The sequence below is a fragment of the Ranitomeya imitator genome, chromosome 3 (genome assembly GCF_032444005.1).
Source record: "Ranitomeya imitator isolate aRanImi1 chromosome 3, aRanImi1.pri, whole genome shotgun sequence".
Lineage (NCBI taxonomy): Eukaryota > Metazoa > Chordata > Amphibia > Anura > Dendrobatidae > Ranitomeya > Ranitomeya imitator.
This window is the reverse complement of record NC_091284.1, coordinates 104,299,505-104,322,303: the sequence shown is the minus strand read 5'-3', so window position 1 is coordinate 104,322,303 and position 22,799 is coordinate 104,299,505. Positions and strand designations below refer to the sequence as shown.

The 22,799-nt window shown below is 46.0% G+C and overlaps 1 protein-coding gene across 1 annotated transcript in view; it reads right to left on the bottom strand.

Moving 5' to 3' along the window:
* Positions 1 to 22,799, bottom strand: part of PITPNM3 (PITPNM family member 3) — an 876,999-nt gene that overhangs the window by 720,895 nt on the left and 133,305 nt on the right. The gene's annotated exons all lie outside the window — the stretch shown is intronic.

The window sequence follows — 22,799 nt, the reverse complement described above, 5'->3', positions numbered from 1 at the left end:
AACAGCAGAGCTTCCACGGGTCAGTGGAAGCGCTGCTGTTGGCGCGAAACGGCCATCGTCGATCCCTGCTCACCTCCTCCATTTTCACACTCCCCCGTGCCGTGAAGAAAATGGTGATGTTTCACATGTCTCAATGAAGGACTTAGACCACACCGAAGCTGGTGAGTGCTGCCGCATTTTTTCTATTTCTCATCTTCAGTGTATATATGTCTGTGAACACTAAACAATAAATGTGACAACTTATGACATCAATTCTTTCTGAAATATTGTAATAAATGAGGTGCTTTGACACCTACTATGGTATATCATTTTATCCAGCCAACTTAAATTTTTGGAATTTTGTACATTCCAGCAGGTAATATGCGTACTGTACTGTATCTGCTCTATTTCACTAAGCACCTGGTCACAGCATTTATCTGAATATGTATTCATGCAGCAGAAATATATTAAACCAAGAATAAGCATTTCATCTTCACAGATCCAGCATATTCATATTAAAAGGAAAATTAAAGTCTAAAATTAAAATAAATGTTTCTTTTAAGCAAAGAAATTGTATAAACTAAAGTTTGTACCTTGAACAAAAATCCAAGACAGTTCAGCTATTTTTGCATTGTTAATTTTCCATTATCTATTATACTATTTTAGCTATTGCAGAATGACTTAATGTCATTGTCATGAACCTTTTCTTCTGCAGAACTCTGGTTTATTTCCTGTACTAATGTATTGCCAGAAATTCATCACTGAAGAAATGCAGAATAAAGAGTGTCACTATTCGTCTGGTCTTAAACACCACAAACTATCATGCAGCATGATCAAGAGGCCATGGTGAGGAGTACAAAATTATAATTTATTTCTCCATGTTCACATTACTTGAGACACCTTTCTAAAGAGGCCACATTTTGTTATTTCCTTAAACAAATTCAATTTTTTTTCTGGAGTAGAACATTTTCATATTTGCACTCTATGCAGCTAATTTTTATGCACCATTTGTTTTTTACTTCAAATATGTAGATAATGTATATTGTGGTGTACATCTACTACAATGGCATATTTGTGTCATACAGTGTGATAACTGAAAATACCCGGGCATATTTATGAGATTCAATAATTATTCTTTCCTTTGGGTTTTTAAAACCTGAAATAGTGGAATGATTTTTGGAGTGTGAAGAGAAGAGTGGCCTCTCACTCCATTGAGACAGTCCATATATTTGTCCATTAGATATGAGCAAATCAAATCAATGAAAATTGTCTTGGCAAATTTGAACAATCTGAGACTTGATTCTCACAAATCACTAAAAAAATGCCAGCCACCATTTTACACATTGAAGATTATTGCATTGGTCCTAGAAGGCTCACATGACCTCGGACGTGGCCAACTTGGCTTGCTCATAATGTCTTGCAGCTATCACATCACATGTGCTGTCAAATTGGAGAGACAATCATAGGTTGTATTAAAGCTGAGGCAGGGAAGGCAGCAGCCATTTTTAGGTGATTTACACTTATGAGAAGATGTTGGAGCGCCCCCAAGGGCAGTGGGGTACTCGGTACCAGGTCCTTCGATTCTCAAGGGGGATGTCACATGGCTGACCCAGTCCGTGGCCCTCAGGAGGTCCGGTGCAAAAGGGAAAGGTCTTTAAAGGGATAATGTTCGTGACGCCACCTGTGGTATTCGGTCAGGGTGACCGACGCTGATTTGAGGGGTCCACTGGGGTGATGTTATGGCAACTAGATGGTATACCTTCCCACAGGTGAAGTGTGTCCCCAGGGCTTCCCAGTGAGTAGATGGTGGATGGTGTGAGGTGCAGTGAAGAACGAGGACACAAGGTTGCAGTCTCTTTACCTTTTTACGGTAGACTTCAACATCACGCGGTGAGCACCCCGTTTCCTGCCTTCTGTGCACGCCGCACAGGCTTCACAATGGCACATCTATTGCGTGCACGGTCCCCTGTTTTTTAAGGGACAGCATGCATACTTGGAAAATGACTGCAACCAATAGCTGTGAGGCATGTTGTATATAATGCACCCTCCCCAGTAGGGAGGTGCCTGAGCAACCCATGTAGGTTTTTTCATTGTCTGTGTGCAACTGTATGTTGCCAGGTCCCTCGTCCTGGTATCCGAGTAGTTAATACATGAACCTGCAAAACTGGTCCTTTTGTGACCAGGGCCTGAACCTGAACCCCTGGTCCTTGTATAGCCAGGGCCTTAACCTGAACCTCTCATCCTTGTGTCACCAGGGCCTGAACCTAAAGCTGCACCTGATGGTCCCTGAATCTGAAGTCGCACCAGCAATATCTAAACCCTGAAGCTGCACCTGATGCTGCACCTGATTCCTGATTCCTGAAGCTACATCAGTGGTACCTGAACCTTGAAGCCGCACCGGCGGTATCTGAACCCTGAAGCCGCGTCGGCGGTAACCAAACTTGAAATCGATATAAAGAAATAATTGATAAATACTGACCAGGATCTCAATTATAGTATCATATTACCTATCCCTAAAATTATAATCTTTATTAATTGAACCTACACGTTGGTTCACACCACAAAATGGACCAAAAGATACAAGACAAAAACTGTGCTCACACACAAACACTGAATTTAAAAATGGGGTATACTAGGCTTCCCTGGTGAGCACTGAACTCATACCTGCCTGACTGCGGGGGTTGGCACCCTACAGGGAAACGTTGTGGCGCCCCCACTCCACGGTGGCTGTTCCTAGAGGCCCTGTTGCACCCTATAACCACTACGGAACACCCACTACCCGCAGCCTAGGAAACCACTGTGGGCTATACAAAGATAGCCCACAGTGGAATGCTAGATCCCCACACATAAAAACATGTATAAAGAACACAGACGGCAAAGAAACATTGGCGTGCTAGCAAGGGAGTTTTCTTGGGGCACAGTCCTTTACAGGTTCATCATATTTGTTGTAGATGAGCGTACTGCGATATACCACCAAAGACTCATAAATGTGTGACTACATATATAGATAGAACAGTCCAAGCACTTATCTCCCTTCATACGCCATTTGCCCAAGACCACAGTGCCTCTACGTGTTTCGCCCCATTTGGGCTCCTCAGGGGTCCAGATTCATGGATGCGATGTATCCTGATGCGGTGTAGTAACTGCACAACCCTGATACCTCCCGCTTTTTAAACCCACCGCCACAATGCTAGTTCCCCGAGGCGTGTCCAGCCCCTCACCTGTTCATTTCCGGTGCGCAGTGCGTCCCTCCATGTAGATGCAGATGCTGCATCGTCGCATATGCAGGGTCAAAGCCACTACGGCGCTACCCTTCCTGGTGCGCAGCCGCCACGGCCCGAACTGCTTCCGGGTCTCTCCTCACATGTAGACACTGCGCATACGCCAACCTCCTGATTCAAGGTATGGGATGCAACGGCGAGGCCGGCGCCTGCGCACACTTTCCGGTATAACCTGCGCATGCGCCCTGCTTGCACTCAGTGTCATAGAGGTTTCATTATGCACCGTTATCCTTCCTCCATTATAATAAAGCCGGACAGCCAGGTTTCCCTCTTGCCCTTACCTACATGGCAGATACTCCATGTCACGATATGATAACCAGCGCATCGCCGTCATCCATTAGCGCATGCGCAGGGCCTTTGATCCTCAGACATATGTTGTGCAACAGAGGGGACACTATTCCCTCCCCCAATTTCACTTCACACCCCTGATATCATGCTTTCAGTCGCACCCCTCCGGGACTGGTATAGAGGCACCCTTAATGGCTGTCTGATGATTCCTTGTATGCTCCAATCGGGGTATATACGGTGGAAGAAGAAAAGGGGCGGGGGATAGAGAATATTGGGGAACTATTATTAGCAGTAGGAAAGCGGGACAATGATATCAAATACATCTCACACAGTAATTTGTAGAGCTCCCCTTCATACCGGGAGACTCAAACAAAAATTGGAATAAAGCACGACTTTCTTAAAATATGACCACTTTTACGTTTCTACAATTGGGCTAAGTTACAAAAAACAGGCAAATGACAATTGTTCATTTAGCCCCTTTGGTTCGAGGCTGCCCACCCTGAAGATCCATTCACACTCTCTCCTCAGAATGGTCTTATCAGCGTCACCTCCCCTAGGGTTTATATTCACCACCTCGATGATCGTAAACTTCACACTCCTCACATCTCCTCCATGATGAGTCTGTATGTGTTTTGCTAATGGGGTGTCCCTGTTGATTCTAATATCCCCCATATGCTCCCCCACTCGTCTCCTAAACTCCCTTTTGGTCTTGCCTATGTAATCTTTTGGGCAGGAGCATTTTGCCATGTACACTACCCCTGTGGTCTTACAATTGGAGAAGTTACGCTGATAGTAGGTCTTCCCTGTGGCTGAGCTGCGGAACGACTTCCCTGGTTCCATCCATCTGCACATACTACAGTTTCCACACTTGAAAAAACCACACGGTTTTCTATCAAGCCAAGTTCCATTCTATTCCGGTCTCCTATATTGGCTATGTACGAGCATGTCCCTGAGCGACTTCCCTTTCCTGAAAGTAATGCTGGGGTATTCCCCCACCACATCTCTCAGGACGGGGTCCAGTCTTATGATGTCCCAATGCTTGAGCAGTACTTTTCTGATCTCTTGATGCCTTATATTAAATGTTCCAATTATTCTAATGGCCTCTTTTGCATCATTTTCCCTATCTTTCTGTAAAAGTTTTTGCCTATCCGCTTTCTTAGCATGCTCACATGCCGTGTTAAGCACATGCTCAGGGTATCCCTTCTCTCTGAATCTTCTATACATATCGCCCGCTTGTCTATCAAACAGATCGTTTCTAGAGCAGTTCCTTTTTAGTCCAGTAGGTTCAATTAATAAAGATTATAATTTTAGGGATAGGCAAACTTGAAATCGTTCAGACAGTACTTAAACCTGCACCAGTGTCTGTCCAGGTTAGCGCTCCAGAGTCAGAGCCTGTTCCAATATCCGAATTCAGACCTGTTAGTGACTCTGTGTCAGTATCTATTTTGCCTGAGGATCCAGAACCTATGTAGTCTGAACAGAGTCTGAATCCTGACCTGCCCATTACTCCGAGCCCAGTCTGTGACTGCGATCCTGACTCCTGGGGTAAGCAGCTGCAATATTGGGGACTGCCTAGGAGTGGTATTTGGTGAATACCTGCAGCTCAAGTCTAATTCCATCATCAGAAGCTCTAGCGAAGACAAGGTAGCCACTTAGCTAAGCTCAGTCCCGTGGCACAGTGGGTCCGTGATCCATGTTCATCATGTAAGAAAAGAAGAAAAGCAGCATCCATACCAGGTGATGAAAATCCAAAACGTATCTTTATTCTGCCATGGTAAAATACAACGTTTCGGCCAGGTTGGCCTTTGTCAAGTATACACAGAATCAAAAATGGCCATCTTAAATAGTGTGGAGCTCACATGAGCACCAATCACCATCCAGAGGCGGCCTTTATTCAATATACATCAAACTTTGCTTAAATATCTACTGTAATACACATATATCCTTGATTACATTTAAATAATGTCGCCACTATTTCCATCACATAAATATATACACACAGAAGGACACAATACTTAAAATCCCATATGTAAACAAACATGTCATACATCGTTGATCCAATGAGTGTATCTGTTGTCAGGTTGCTATGGTGGCACCTCCACCAATCACACGATGTCCATGAGTCAGTCCCCTTTATCCTCCAATCACAGGATGCTAAAGAAAGAGCGCAAAAAATAAATGCAGCCAATCAGGATGGGCAAGGATGTGTCTAATCGTCAAAGGACGCCGGCGCATGCGCGCAAGGCGCCCCGCAGACCCGGCCACATGACCGCCCCACAGCGCACCCCAGCGCGCACGCGCCAAGCGTCCCAGACGCCGAAGACCGCCCGCGCACGCGCACCCGCCGCACCGCTGAGACAACCACCCGGCCGTCCCGCAATGCAGACGAACGCGCACGCGCGAAGCGCTCCCAACCAAGTCCCGCCCAGAGACACAGGACACAGCGGCAAGTCATATGAACGGGCCGTGTACACAGCGAAAACACGCTGTGCCGACCAACCCGCTCACACACCGCACTGAGCCTGCGCTACAGAGGGGACGCAGACATAGCCATCTCTATGGCAACCACCCCTGCCATATAACCTGTCAGGCAACCCGCCCAGGAAAGAAACCATCTCACCATAGAAAAAAAGGAAAAAATATAATAAGATAAATATCTACCAATCTTAAAAAAGAAAAAAGGAAAAAAAGAAAAACACAAATAAAAGCAAATAAAATACACGAGCAAGAGCACGCTCACTGAGTGAGGGTGGGAAAACACAATGTCCATAAATACTCATTATTGGATTAACCATAGTTTTATCAGACTCAAATATCATTATGACAGTTATGTCATACAGATCTGAAGGTTATATTCTAAATTAAGCCCCCTGGGCTGCAATGTTCCCAATATAGAAATCCACCTTAGTTCTTTTTGTCTCAATTTGAGTTTCCTATCACCCCCTCTCCTCAGTGCCGGGACCCCATCAATTACTCTAAAACGCAGCTGGTTGATAGAATGTCTACACTCACTGAAATGCCTAGGGATCGGTAGATCGGTCAGATTAGTACGTATCGTGCTCTTGTTCTTACTTATTCGCTGTCTCACTTCCATTGTCGTTTCCCCGACATACATAAGTCCACACGGACACACTATCAAGTACACAACAAATTTCGATGAGCACGTATAACGATCCTTAATAAGAATTTTTTTTCCGGTTTGCGGATGGCAAAAACTGTCCCCCCTAAGCATATTGCCACAACAGGCACAATTGAGGCAAGGAAAGTTGCCCATCCGAGGAGGAGCCAAGGTCCTCTGGATGGCCACTCTCCCTGTCCCAATATCTGACTTGACCAAAAGATCTTTAAAGTTACGTCCCCGTCTATATGAGAGGATAGGGCGTGAGCAGAAATCCTGAATCTGGGGTAGACCCCTGTGTAAAATCCCCCAATGTTTATTGAGGATATTAGCAATACCATTACTGGCTGGACAATAGGTTGACACAAATGGCACACGTTTTTGTTTATCTCTACTCCGATGAGTTTGTAGATCATCATCGGTCAATCTCACCGCCTTCTCTCTATGTCCCATAACTTTAGCCAATGGGTACCCTCTCCGTATGAATCTATCACACATTTCGTCCAACCTTTTGTCACAAATCTCTGTGTCAGTCACAATTCTACGTACCCGAATAAGCTGGCTCCAAGGTAACGAATCCATCATTCGTCTAGGATGGTAACTATCATAGCACAAAAGGCTATTCCTATCTGTCACTTTTGTATACAGATCAGTACGCAATTTATCGTCCTGTTTATAGACCATAGTGTCCAAAAATTGCACCCTCTCAGTTGAGCAGGTCATGGTAAATTTTAGCTCAGAATGAATACTGTTGAGTTCCACTACAAAATCAAGGAGGGTCTCTCGAGTACCTTCCCATACACAAAAGATATCGTCGATGTAGCGCCACCAGGCCCGGACATGACGCCAGAAGATGGATCTGTACACATGTTGGTCCTCGAGTACCGCCATGTAGATGTTAGCATAAGTAGGGGCCACATTGGACCCCATGGCGGTACCCCGTAACTGCTGGTAGTACTCATCCCCAAAGAGAAAAAAATTTCTCCTGAGGATGAACTCCAGCAGTGTGAGGACCAACTGTGCACAATCCGGCGGCACGTCCGAGCCTGATAGCGCCACACCGACGGCATCCAAGCCTTTCTCATGCTCAATGGAAGTGTACAATGACACAATATCAAATGACACCAAAAGAGTTGAAGCATCCACAGAGACAGTGTTCAATTTCTCCAAAAAATCATTGGTATCACGAATGTAAGAACATACAGAGGTTGCAAAAATACGTAGAATTTTGTCCAAAAAAATAGAGACTTTGTTACACATAGACCCCCGGCCCGATACAATCGGACGACCGGGTGGAGCTGACAAATCCTTGTGTATTTTTGGCAATGTGTATAGGACTGGGGTAATGGGCACATCAACAAATAGAAACTCAGACAGCTTCTGATCGATGAGTCCGTTATTTAGGGAGTCATCGATCAGAAGCTGTAGCTCTCTCTGGAAACCGACGGTCGGATCACATTCCAGTTTTCTATAAACCGCACTATCTGATAGTTGTGTCATAATCTCCGCCTTATACTTCACAGTATCCATAATTACCACCGCACCGCCTTTGTCGGCCGGTTTCACTGTAAGCGCAGTGTTATTTGAAAGGCGATCTAAGGCCTGTCGTTCCGCCCTGGACAAGTTATTAAAACCATCATCTCGAAACCGCTCCTTCAATCTCTTAATATCCCTCTCCACCAGAGTAATATATGACTCAACAAACTGGTTCTTAACGTGGGGTTGAAAAGAGCTTTTGTTGAATAAACCAGCCCCTTTAAGTGTAAAACCCCCCACCCCCACATCCGTTGGTTCGTCAACATTAGGTTGTGTCTCTGAAAAGTAAGTAGTTAATCGCAGCCTACGATAGAAGGCAAACAAGTCACATTCAATCTGGAACCAATCAGGGCGGTTTTTCGGACAAAAAGACAAGCCTTTAGACAACATATTATATTCGATATTTGTCAACTGAATAGATGATATATTTACCACCAGTTCATTACAGTTCAGTTCGCTTTCCGTCGTTCGTCCATGTTCCGTGTTCTCATAGGGGATTTGTGGAATTTCCCCCGTTCCCTGTTTAAGCCGCCATCTCTTGTGCTTCCTCCCGCCTCTCCGGTTCCTCCTTGTACTGTTGTTGCGGTCACTTGCTTGACCCCTAAAAAACTCGAGGAAGAAGAAGAAGCCCCCATACTGCAATCATCCGTTGAATCCGAATCTGCTGTTGTGAAGCCAAATCTCTGTGGATCTCTCCCCTGTGGTCTCTTTCTCCTCCTTTGCTGAAGAGGTCTAGATTTCCTGTTGTTAAATGAAAGCTGAGTTCCTGGATGCCAAGAAAAAATTCGACCTGACTTGTAGTCCTCCATATCACGGAACCATTTGGATCTTTTTGTTTTTTCAATGTCATTCCGAAATTTGACAAGGTTCTCACCCAATTTGTTTTTATATGTTGCCAACTCTGACGTAGACATTAAAGAAGTCAGTTGTCGCTCCAGATCCATCACAGTTAGTTTAATAAGCTCCATCTCCTTACGGAGAAATTCTATATTCAGGAGCATTAAATCAAACGAGTACTTATTAGTGATGGACTCAAACTTACTGCAAAATTGAGCGTTATCAACCAACAAAGTGGGACGTAAATGTGGGCGCAGGCCGCGAGGAATCCTGCGAGCTTTGTAATATTCAGTAAGTGTCGTCACATGCAATTCAAAGGAGATCAACCTCCTTGATTCACTCTCATGTTTTTTACATACCATATCTGCGGTTGGTTTGTTTAAAAAAGCATTGTCACTAGAGGTACCAGACAGAATCCGTATCGCGTCCTCCTCCGTGTATGAAAAAGTTGCGGCAGTGTCCAGCTCACCCATCTCTGGATTAGATGTAGGCTCCATAGCCACAGACCGGTGCACGTTGGTTAGGATCCACAATAGAGATATATAGTAGGGTAAACCATCAGCACTCAGACAACGGATGCACGCTCCAAGGTCCAAGGATCCAATCGGACACAAACGTATAAGAAAAGAAGAAAAGCAGCATCCATACCAGGTGATGAAAATCCAAAACGTATCTTTATTCTGCCATGGTAAAATACAACGTTTCGGCCAGGTTGGCCTTTGTCAAGTATACACAGAATCAAAAATGGCCATCTTAAATAGTGTGGAGCTCACATGAGCACCAATCACCATCCAGAGGCGGCCTTTATTCAATATACATCAAACTTTGCTTAAATATCTACTGTAATACACATATATCCTTGATTACATTTAAATAATGTCGCCACTATTTCCATCACATAAATATATACACACAGAAGGACACAATACTTAAAATCCCATATGTAAACAAACATGTCATACATCGTTGATCCAATGAGTGTATCTGTTGTCAGGTTGCTATGGTGGCACCTCCACCAATCACACGATGTCCATGAGTCAGTCCCCTTTATCCTCCAATCACAGGATGCTAAAGAAAGAGCGCAAAAAATAAATGCAGCCAATCAGGATGGGCAAGGATGTGTCTAATCGTCAAAGGACGCCGGCGCATGCGCGCAAGGCGCCCCGCAGACCCGGCCACATGACCGCCCCACAGCGCACCCCAGCGCGCACGCGCCAAGCGTCCCAGACGCCGAAGACCGCCCGCGCACGCGCACCCGCCGCACCGCTGAGACAACCACCCGGCCGTCCCGCAATGCAGACGAACGCGCACGCGCGAAGCGCTCCCAACCAAGTCCCGCCCAGAGACACAGGACACAGCGGCAAGTCATATGAACGGGCCGTGTACACAGCGAAAACACGCTGTGCCGACCAACCCGCTCACACACCGCACTGAGCCTGCGCTACAGAGGGGACGCAGACATAGCCATCTCTATGGCAACCAGCCCTGCCATATAACCTGTCAGGCAACCCGCCCAGGAAAGAAACCATCTCACCATAGAAAAAAAGGAAAAAATATAATAAGATAAATATCTACCAATCTTAAAAAAGAAAAAAGGAAAAAAAGAAAAACACAAATATTGCGTGACACTCAGCACATAGCTGAGCTTCAGAAGAGCGCCAAACTGGTAGCGAGCGGGGTCTCCAGCAGCCCCCAGCTGCCATAGTAACCCATCTGCACCGAGCAACTGCATCATGCAGGGATCAATGGGAGCCAGTATGTGGGATCACCAGCACACATGCATTTACAGACAGTTGACAGTATCCTTTACATAGCTAAATAAGACCCGGCCATGGAGACACAGATACTGGCTATTTAAGAGAGCAGGTATTTGTCATGCGTGGAAGGAGCTCAACTTCTGAGCCCACTACATGCAACCACCTACATGTGAGCAATATAGAACTAAGGGGTTAAATAAAGTGTAAGCTCTTCACAACTTGTACTCAGCCCAGAGTAAAACCAGCATTTACAGTCTATGGAAGCCATGTTTTTTTTTAATGAACAAGTATGTTTGTTTTGTGCTGGGCTGTAGGGCAGAGAGACGGCAAAGTTTGGTTAGTGCCCAGACAACCTGGAATATTTCTTCATTTTTATGTCATAGTATGTCTTTCAACTGGTTTCAATAATTACTATTACATCAATATGAGCTAAAGTTTTCAATTTAAATTGGTTAATTTTCGATTGATTTGATTTTTATGAAGAAACATTTTAGATCCTATTCAAATTCAGTAAAGCAGATGTAGTAGTGGTGGGAGAAAATTTATTTCAGTGGTAGATTTTTACAACCCTTATTAGATAATTGCTTTTTTCAATCATAGTTATTGATAACAGGATGATCTGTGTAAATTAAATATAAATCTATATTAAATATAGGCCCCACCAGTTTTTTCATCCTTGTCTTTTTGGCTGTAGCATTGATCATTATCAGCCTATGGTACTATATAGTATAAATGTGTTCTAAAAAGTGTTCTATAAAGTAAAAATCATGCCCTCTGATTGGGAGAAATCGAGTCTGAGCAGATGCGACATGTTAAAGCAAAAAATGCCCAGAGGACGAAATGCATCTGTCACTGGAAGTGGTTTGGGATAAAATACTAAGAGCTGAATAATACTCCAAGATCAACAAACAAACAGGAAGCTCTTTAGGAAAACTTTGGCCCTTTTGTAACTGCAAAATCGGGTTAGGATCATGTGCAGAGTCCTTTCTTCAAATGCACTTCTTATATGAGACAAAATAGAGCCAGTTTCTTAGTCGAATCACATTTATGAAGACTTCTTGTTTACTAGTCAATCTATCCATTATTTATTTCACAGTCTATTTTTTTAGTTTTCAGCTAGTTCCCAACCAAAGACACTTACCATAAAAATCATTACTAGTCAACATTAACACTTGACACATCAGAAAAAGTTTGGAGACCATAGATTTGAGGCCATACATACCAACCTATGTGGTTTCTATGGTCCTTGGAAATGGAGAGGCTCAGCCTAGGTTGTCACTATTTCTTTGCTTAATCCAATCAATACTTGTACTAAAATCTTCTCTTCATAGGCCCAAAGTTTTATTCAATATGTGTTACTATCCATCAAATACGTTGTCCAGGTTTGGCATGAAAGTCTGCAGACATGTGAGTCCTCACAGCTAGGGTTGAGCGAAACGGGTTGTTCATTTTCAAAAGTCGCCGACTTTTGGCAAAGTCGGGTTTCATGAAACCCGATCCGACCCCTGTGCGGGGTCTGCCATGCGGTACGCGACTTTCGCGCCAAAGTCGCGTTTCAATGACGCGAAAAGCGCCATTTCTCAGCCAATGAAGGTAAACGCAGAGTGTGGGCAGCGTGATGACATAGGTCCTGGTCCCCACCATCTTAGAGAAGGGCATTGCAGTGATTGGCTTGCTGTCTGCGGCGTCACAGGGGCTATAAAGGGGAGTTCCCGCCGACCGCCATGTTACTGCTGCTGATCTGAGCTTAGGGAGAGGTTGCTGCCGCTTCGTCAGAAGCAGGGATAGCGTTAGGCAGGGTCCATTAACCACCAAACCGCTTGTGCTGTAGCGATTTCCACTGCCCAACACCACCTTCGGTGTGCAGGGACAGTGGAAGCTACATTTTTTTTTTTTTCCCCCTCAGCGCTGTAGCTCATTGGGCTGCCCTAGAAGGCTCCCTGATAGCTGCATTGCTGTGTGTACGCCGCTGTGCAAACCAACTGCTTTTTTCAAAGCACAAATCCTCTTGTTCCTTCCTTTCTGCACAGCTATCTTTTTGGTTTGTACACACTTTTTATTTAATTTGTGCATCAGTCCACTCCTTATTGCTGCCTGCCATACCTGGCTGAGATTACTGCAGGGAGATAGTAATTGAAGGACACTCCCTGTTTTTTTTTGTTTTTTTTGTGGGAGATTAAGATTGACATTTCTGCTAGAGTGCCATCCCTGTGTGTGCCATCTCTCACTCAGTGGGCCATAGAAAGCCTATTTATTTTTTTGCTTGATTTGGGTTATAAAATCTACCTGAAAAAATCACTACATCAATCAGTGGGAGAAAAATATTGGCCTCAGGGCTTGTGTGCCACTCCTGACTCCTGTGTGCATCATCACTCACTCAGTGGGCCATAGAAAGCCCTTTTTTTTTTTTTTTTTTGCTTTATTTGGGTTCTAAATTCTACCTGAAAAAATCAATAAATCAATCAGTGGGAGATTAATATTGGTCTTTGGGCTTGTGTGCCAGTCCTAAGCGTGCCATCTCTCTCTCTCAGATAGTGGGCCATAGAAAGCCTATTTTTTTTTTTTTTTTATTGGGTTTATAAATTTTCCCTGGAAAAAAAAAAAAAAGTGGGAGATTAATATTGGCCTCTGGGCTTGTGTGCCAGTCCTGAGCGTGCCATCTCTCTCACAAATAGTGGGCCATAGAAAGCCTATTTATTTATTTTTTTTTGGTTTTATAAATTCTCCCTTAAAAAAAAAAGGGAGATTAATATTGGCCTTTGGGCTTGTGTGCCAGTCCTAAGCGTGCCATCTCTCTCTGTCTCTCAGATAGTGGGCCATAGAAAGCCTATTTATTATTTTTTTTATTGGGTTTATAAATTTTCCCTGGAACAAAAAAAAAAAAGTGGGAGATAAATATTGGCCTCTGGGCTTGTGTGCCACTCCTGACTCCTGTGTGCGTCATCTCTCACTCAGTGGGCCATAGAAAGCCTTTTTTTGTTTTATTTGTTTTCTAAATTCTCCCTGAAAAAATCATTTTATTTTACTTGGTTTCTAAATTCTTCCTGAAAAAATCATTTTATTCTATTTTTTTTTTTCCTAAAGTCTCCCTGAAAAAAAAAAAAAAAACAAATCAGTGGGAGATTAATATTGCCCTTTCTGCTTGTGTGCCAGTCTTGACTCCTGGGTGTGCCATCTCTCTCTCTCTCTCTCCAATTGTGGGCCATAGAAAGCCTATTTTTTTTTTAGCTTGATTTGGGTTCCAAAATCTACCTGAAAAAATCACTACATCAATCAGTGGGAGATAAATATTGGCCTCTGGGCTTGTGTGCCACTCCTGACTCCTGTGTGCGTCATCTCTCACTCAGTGGGCCATAGAAAGCCTTTTTTTGTTTTATTTGTTTTCTAAATTCTCCCTGAAAAAATCATTTTATTTTATTTGGTTTCTAAATTCTTCCTGATAAAATCATTTTATTCTATTATTTTTTTCTCCTAAAGTCTCCCTTAAAAAAAAAAAAAAATCAAATCAGTGGGAGATTAATATTTACATTTGTGCTTCAGTGACAGTCCTGCGTGTGTGGCATCTCTCTCATTTGTTGCCACCAACAACAGAGTGTGTAACATTGTGCCTGATTTTCGTTGTGGTCTCACTCACCTGTAAAGGGGTAGCTAAATCATACTGAAGTTATAGCTCACCGTGTAATTTGTGTGACAGCAACAAATACCGTTAGTTTGTTTACGTTTTTAAAACAATGAGGAAGTATGGTGGAAGAGGTCGTGGCCGGGGGCGTTCATTGTCAGCTGGTAATGAGGGTAGAGGTAGTGGTGGAGCATCAGCTGGTCGTGGGAAAAAAAATATTGCACGTAAGTCTGGAGCTGTGGAGCCAGGTTCGTCGTCTGGCTACACAAGGCCTCGAACGCTCCCTTTTCTGGGAGTAGGAAAACCGCTTTTAAAGCCGGAGCAGCAAGAGCAAGTTTTGGCTTATCTTGCTGACTCAGCCTCTAGCTCTTTTGCCTCCTCTCGTGAAACTGGTAAATGTCAAAGCAGCGCGTCGTTAGTGGATGTTCACGGTCAGGGACAAGTCGCTTCCTTGTCCTCTTCAGCAAAAACAACAACAGAGAAGAATGCAGCAGGCGACACAACGGGTTACTCCATGGAGCTCTTTACACATACCGTCCCTGGCTTAGAAAGTGAAGCAGTTAACAGTCCATGCCCATTACAAGTTGAATCTGACATGGAGTGCACTGATGCACAGCCACAGCCAGACTACTATGCTGGTCCTTTGACTCAGACCACAACATTGCCCTCGCAGGGTGCTGATCAAGAATCAGACCCTGATGAGACTATGTTGCCCCATCACGAACGCTATACCACCGACCGACACGGTGACACAGACGAAGTTGCACACGAGCTACAAGAAGAGGTAATAGATGACCCAGTTCTTGACCCCGATTGGCAGCCATTGGGGGAACAGGGTGCAGGCGGCAGCAGTTCTGAAGCGGAGGAGGAGGGGCCGCAGCAGGCATCAACATCGCAACAGGTTCCATCTGCCGGGCCCGTATCTTGCCCAAAACGCATGGCAAAGCCAAAACCTGTTGGAGGACAGCGTGGCCATCCGGTTAAAGCTCAGTCTGCAATGCCTGAAAAGGTATCCGATGCTAGAAAGAGTGCAGTCTGGCATTTTTTTAAACAACATACAAATTGATCAGCGCAAAGTCAGCTGTCAAAAATGTTCAACTACCTTAAGCAGAGGACAGAATCTGAAAAGTCTCAATACAAGTTGCATGCATAGACATTTAACCACCATGCATTTGCAAGCCTGGACTAACTACCAAACGTCCCTTAAGGTTGTAGCACCCTCGGCGAATGAAGCTAGTCAGCAACGCAACATCCCTTCCGGCAGTGTAGGGCCACCATTTTCCGCACCACCTGCAGTATCTGTGCAGGTTTCTTTGCCAGGCCAAAGCAGCCAGGGTCAGGGAATCACCAGTTTCATAGTAGGAAACACTGCATCTAGGGCACCGGTGGCAACAATACCATCTCCCACCGTCTCTCAGTCTGCCATGTCCACCGGCACCCCCGCTAGTTCCACGATCTCCAGCTCTCCAGTCCAGCTCACCCTACATGAGACTATGGTTAGAAAAAGGAAGTACTTAGCCTCGCATCCGCGTACACAGGGTTTGAACGCACACATAGCTAGACTAATCTCGTTAGAGATGATGCCCTACCGGTTAGTTGAAAGCGAAGCTTTCAAAGCCCTGATGGACTACGCTGTACCACGCTACGAGCTACCCAGTCGACACTTTTTTTCCAGAAAAGCCATCCCAGCCCTCCACCAGCATGTTAAAGAGCGCATCGTCCATGCACTCAGGCAATCTGTGAGCACAAAGGTGCACCTGACAACAGATGCATGGACCAGTAGGCATGGCCAGGGACGTTACGTGTCCATCACGGCACACTGGGTAAATGTGGTGGATGCAGGGTCCACAGGGGACAGCAAGTTTGGGACAGTTCTGCCTAGCCCACGGTCTAGGAAACAATTGGCTGTAGCCGTTCGCACCCCCTCCTCCTCCTCTTCGTCCTCCTGCAGAAGCGAGAGCTCGTCCACAGACCGCAGTCGCACAACCACTCCATCCGCAGCTGCCACTGTTGCACACCAGGTCTCCCATTAGGGGGCAGCTACTGGCAAACGTCAGCAGGCTGTATTGGCTATGAAGTGTTTGGGCGACAACAGACACACCGCGGAAGTTCTGTCCGAGTTCTTGCAGAAAGAAACGCAGTCGTGGCTGGGTACTGTAGATCTTGAGGCAGGCAAGGTAGTGAGTGATAACGGAAGGAATTTCATGGCTGCCATCTCCCTTTCCCAACTGAAACACATTCCTTGCCTGGCTCACACCTTAAACCTGGTGGTGCAGTGCTTCCTGAAAAGTTATCCGGGGTTATCCGACCTGCTCCTCAAAGTGCGTGGACTTTGCTCACATATCCGCCGTTCGCCCGTACACTCCAGCCGTATGCAGACCTATCAGCGTTCTTTGAACCTTCCCCAGCATCGCCTAATCATAGACGTTGCAACAAGGTGGAACTCAACACTGCACATGCTTCAGAGACTGTGTGAACAGAGGCGGGCTGTTATGTTTTTGTGGGAGGATACACATACACGGGCAGGCAGTAGGATGGCAGACATGGAGTTGTCAGGTGTGCAGTGGTCGAAGATTCAAGACATGTGTCAAGTCCTTCAGTGTTTTGAGGAATGCACACGGCTGGTTAGTGCAGACAACGCCATAATAAGCATAAGCATCCCCCTAATGCGTCTGCTGATGCAAAGTTTGACGCACATAAAGGATCAGGCGTCTGCAGCTGAGGAAGAGGAAAGCCTTGATGACAGTCAGCCATTGTCTGGCCAGGGCAGTGTACAGGACGAGGTAGCGGGCGAAGAGGAGGAGGAGAACGAGGAGGATGATGGGGATGATTATATTTTTAATGAGGAAGCTTTTCCGGGGCCACTGGAAATTGGTGGCGCGGCAAGGCCGGGTTCTGGTTTTTTGAGGGACACAAGTGACGTGGATTTGCCTGAAACTGCCCCTCAACCAAGCACAACCGCAGATTTGAGAACTGGAACTTTGGCCCACATGGCGGATTATGCCTTACGTATCCTCAAAAGGGACACACGCATAACTAAAATGATGAATAATGACGATTACTGGTTGGCCTGCCTCCTTGATCCTCGCTATAAAGGCAAATTGCAAAATATAATGCCACATGAGAACTTGGAACTAATATTAGCAACCAAACAATCAACTCTTGTTGACCGTTTGCTTCTGGCATTCCCTGCACACAGCGCCCGTGATCGTTCTCACACGAGCTGCAGGGGCCAGCAGACCAGAGGAGTTAGAGGGGCAGAAATCAGAAGTGGCGTTGGCCAGAGGGGTTTTCTGACCAGGTTGTGGAGTGATTTTGCTATGACCGCAGACAGGACAGGTACTGCAGCATAAATTCAAAGTGACAGGAGACAACATTTGTCCAGTATGGTTACAAACTATTTTTCATCCCTTATCGATGTTCTCCCTCAACCGTCATTCCCATTTGATTACTGGGCATCAAAATTAGACACCTGGCCAGAATTGGCAGAATATGCATTGCAGGAGCTTGCTTGCCCGGCAGCTAGTGTCCTATCAGAAAGAGTATTCAGTGCTGCAGGTTCAATACTAACAGAAAAAAGGACTCATCTGGCTACCCAAAATGTAGATGATCTAACCTTCATTAAAATGAACCACAACTGGATTTCGAAATCTTTTGCCCCACCTTGCCCGGCTGACACCTAGCTTTCCTATGAAAAGGTCTTGCCTGTGGACTATTCTGAATGCCTTTTCCAATCTCGTAATTTTCTGCACCTGATTGTCCAGCATACGACATGTTTACACCTCACTAAATGGCCAAACTCCCCACACGGGGCCGTGGTATCGACACTTGGCGACAGCACCCGTGAGAGTGCAGTTTGTCTGAAGAGGTGGGTGAGCCCGCTTTTGGTCGACGGCACTGCCACTGGGTCCCTCCTAGTACAATAAAGTGTCTCTGGCGGTGGTGGTGCGCACCCAACGTCAGACACACCGTTGTAATATGAGGGGCCCTGGGCCTGTACCGCCGGCCACAAGACAGTTTCCCCCCACCCCAGCTCAAACAGTGCTCTACCACTTGCAAAATTATCTCACAGCTCCACCAATGTTTAGTCTATGCGCTGACATCCTTCAATGCCTGCCACTGACAATACCATTGTATTGACATTTTTGTTATGTTAGGCCTTCGATGCCTGTCTGTGGTCACTCCTTCCACTAGGCCTCCACTGACCACACCACTGCTGCCCGTGTACCCCTGTAACCAATTTAAAATTGCCTACAGCCATGTGTTATTATTTTAGGCCTTCGATGCCTGTCTGCGGTGACTCCTTCCACTAGGCCTCCACTGACCACACCACTGCTGCCCGTGTACCCCTGGAACCAATTTAAAATTGCCTACAGCCATGTGTTATTATTTTAGGCCTTCGATGCCTGTCTGCGGTCACTCCTTCCACTAGGCCTCCACTGACCACACCACTGCTGCCCGTGTACCCCTGGAACCAATTTAAAATTGCCTACAGCCATGTGTTATTATTTTAGGCCTACGATGCCTGTCTGCGGTCACTCCTTCCACTAGGCCTCCACTGACCACACCACTGCTGCCCGTGTACCCCTGGAACCAATTTAAAATTGCCTACAGCCATGTGTTATTATTTTAGGCCTTCGATGCCTGTCTGCGGTCACTCCTTCCACTAGGCCTCCACTGACCACACCACTGCTGCCCGTGTACCCCTGGAACCAATTTAAAATTGCCTACAGCCATGTGTTATTATTTTAGGCCTTCGATGCCTGTCTGCGGTCACTCCTTCCACTAGGCCTCCACTGACCACACTACTGCTGCCCGTGTACCCTTGGAACCAATTTAAAATTGCCTACAGCCATGTGTTATTATTTTAGGCCTTCGATGCCTGTCTGCGGTCACTCCTTCCACTAGGCCTCCACTGACCACACCACTGCTGCCCGTGTACCCCTGGAACCAACATCAGAAAATATAAAAATAAGTATTTTGCTTATAAAAAAGAAAATACTGGAGAGATATCAAATGCAGACATTTTAACATTAAAAACAAACACATACAACAAAAATCTGGTACAGTACTAAAAATGGCCACCAGCTACAATAACTTTCTCCTGCAAGTAGTTAACTGAAAGGTTTTTTCAATTTTAAACACAGATATGGCATCCACCGAGTGTTGTCCTGTCGCGTCTTCTTTATATTATTGCCAAGAAGATGCAAAACAATGAAAATAATAAAATCATTATTTACCAAAAAAATAGAGTAAGTCAAAACCACATTGCAAATAAACATTCATTACAAATAAAGAAGCAGGGCGCGTCCGAGGGTGAGTATATACCTAATAAGAATATAATCACCCTCGGACGCGCCCTGCTTCTTTCCGACAGCCTTCCTTCCTAAGAATCAGCCCTTCCGTGGTGCAGAGAGAGGGTTTGTTACAATCCAAGGTGTTCCCCAGGTTGCCTTTCCTGGGCTTCGATCTTCCGGCTCTCGTTTAGTAGTTGTTGGAAACTACGCTGCATTGGGCCTACAAATTGGGTATGGGGTGTAGAGAGATGGTGTGTTCCACTCCAAGGTGTTCCCCAGGTTTCCTCGCCAATGCTTCGATCATCATGCTCTCGTTTAGTAGTTGTTGGAAACTACGCTGCATTAGGCCTACAAATTGGGTATGGGGTGTAGAGAGATGGTGTGTTCCACTCCAAGGTGTTCCCCAGGTTTCCTCTCCATTGCTTCGATCTTCATGCTCTCGTTTAGTAGTTGTTGGAAACTACGCTGCATTAGGCCTACAAATTGGGTATGGGGTGTAGAGAGATGGTGTGTTACACTCCAAGGTGTTCCCCAGGTTTCCTCTCCATTGCTTCGATCTTCCGGCTCTCGTTTAGTAGTTGTTGGAAACTACGCTGCATTAGGCCTACAAATTGGGTATGGGGTGTAGAGAGATGGTGTGTTACACTCCAAGGTGTTCCCCAGGTTTCCTCTCCATTGCTTCGATCTTCCGGCTCTCGTTTAGTAGTTGTTGGAAACTACGCTGCATTAGGCCTACAAATTGGGTATGGAGTGTAGAGAGATGGTGTGTTACACTCCAAGGTGTTCCCCAGGTTTCCTCTCCATTGCTTCGATCTTCCGGCTCTCGTTTAGTAGTTGTTGGAAACTACGCTGCATTGGGCCTACAAATTGGGTATGGGGTGTAGAGAGATGGTGTGTTCCACTCCAAGGTGTTCTCCAGGTTGCCTTTCCTGAGCTTCGATCTTCCGGCTCTCGTTTAGTAGTTGTTGGAAACTACGCTGCATTAGGCCTACAAATTGGGTATGGGGTGTAGAGAGATGGTGTGTTCCACTCCAAGGTGTTCCCCAGGTTTCCTCACCAATGCTTCGATCATCATGCTCTCGTTTAGTAGTTGTTGGAAACTACGCTGCATTAGACCTACAAATTGGGTATGGGGTGTAGAGAGATGGTGTGTTCCACTCCAAGGTGTTCTCCAGGTTGCCTTTCCTGAACTTCTATCTTCAGGCTCTCATTAAATTGTGGTTAAACGGAACAACTGCATTTGGCGTACTAGTTGGTTTGGGGCCTACTATCGGTGTCTGCCGCTCCTTGCTGTTCTCCTGGTTTCCTGTCCTGAAATTCCGTTTTCAGGCGCTCGTTAAGTAGTTGTTAATGTTAGACTGCATTTGGCCTACTAGTTGGGTTGGGGCCTACTATCGGTGTCTGCCACTCCTTGCTGTTCTCCTCCACTGAACAAAGCTGTGCCGCCTGTTTACTACTGTTGCCAATTTTGAACTGCATTTCGACTACTTACTGATTTGGGCCTACTCTCTGTGTCAGCCTCTCATTCCAGTTGTCCTCCACTGCAATGCCCCCTGATTAGTCCTGTGTTACCAATTTTGAACTGCATTTAGCCCACTTTATTCTTTGGGCCTATATCTGTGTTTCCTCCTCATCCTGCCCATTGCCCAGCCAGTGATAGATGAGTCTGCTGGTACATTGACCCATAACGCAACATTTCCCGTGCACGCTACACTGCAAGATTGTGACCCTGCTGAAAGTCAGGTCCCCCTTCCCGCATACCATACCACCTTACACGGGGACAAACAGGAAGGTGCAGATGAAAGTGCAGGTTCCTTCATCAGGTGGGGGGAGGAATACTAGTTGGCGACGTCACTGGCACAGGGCCTCTCATGGTACGCAAAAGTGTTGCTGCCGGTGGGAGGCGCCCCCGCCGTGCAAACACACCGCTGTACTTTGAGGGGCCCTGTGCCAGTGCCAATGCCAACGAGTGGGCCCCCCTGCTTGCTCAGGTTCACAGCACTTGCAAAGTTGAAATACTTACCTCTCCCTGCTCCACTGCCGTGACGTGGTCCAGATTTCCTGGGCCCACTAATTACTTGAACCAGCCCTACCCACCACAACTTTAGCCAAATGACCCTCAATTTCAAATGCCTTCCAATTATTATAAGGTAAATTACGCTTGACAAGCTTCATTAAGAAGAATGGATGGTTTTGACATTAAAATGGGCACTCTAGGTGTTTTCCTGGCCCCCACTCACTGCCGACTATGCTGCCCCATTGACTTGCATTGGGTTTCGTGTTTCGGTCGATCCCGACTTTACGTCATAATCGGCCGATTTCACTCGACCCGACTTTTGAGATAGTCGGGTTTCGCGAAACCCGGCTCGACTCTAAAAAGGTCAAGGTCGCTCAACTCTACTCACAGCAAGTATGGTGCCCACTGCCAGGATGTTTTGGTGCCAGCTGTCATTGCATCACAAGTACGCAACATGCATACCCCACACCACATTCTGACTAGACTTGCGCTACCTCGCTCAATATAAGTGAATTGAGCGAGGCCGTGCATGTATAGTTGAAATGTGGCCAGAAATATGTGTTAGGACTGGCGGAACGCACCAAGTATAAGGTGTAATGGTATTAGGTGCATTCGCCGTCCGAAGTCCACCGTGCAGGTGAAAACCCTGCTGCTAGTAGAGACGGATGAGATGGTGGTACAATATGAATACACACTTGGGTTAACTTCACCCAGTGTGAAGGAAGCGAACCCTGTTGAGTCACAGGGCCGCGGTACCGCACCAAGAGAATATATTTTAGAGGCACGAGAGTGCGTGCGGTGCCGCACTGGCGTACGCCACTAACCACCCAGGCTTGGGTTAGGAAAGCGCAGAGAAAGCGCACGGCGCCGCACTGGCGGTCACAGCAATAAGACGCTGTAATGTGTGTACCGTGCTGATGGCTAAGTCGGGCGCTAGGTAGCAATCACCCACCTTCCGCGAGCAGTCATACAATAGGGAGGGGATTTTAAAGAACGACTTTCACTCACAACACACACACATTTACAAAAGACAATACTAGCGCATGGCCATGCGGCCATGCGAGGCTTAA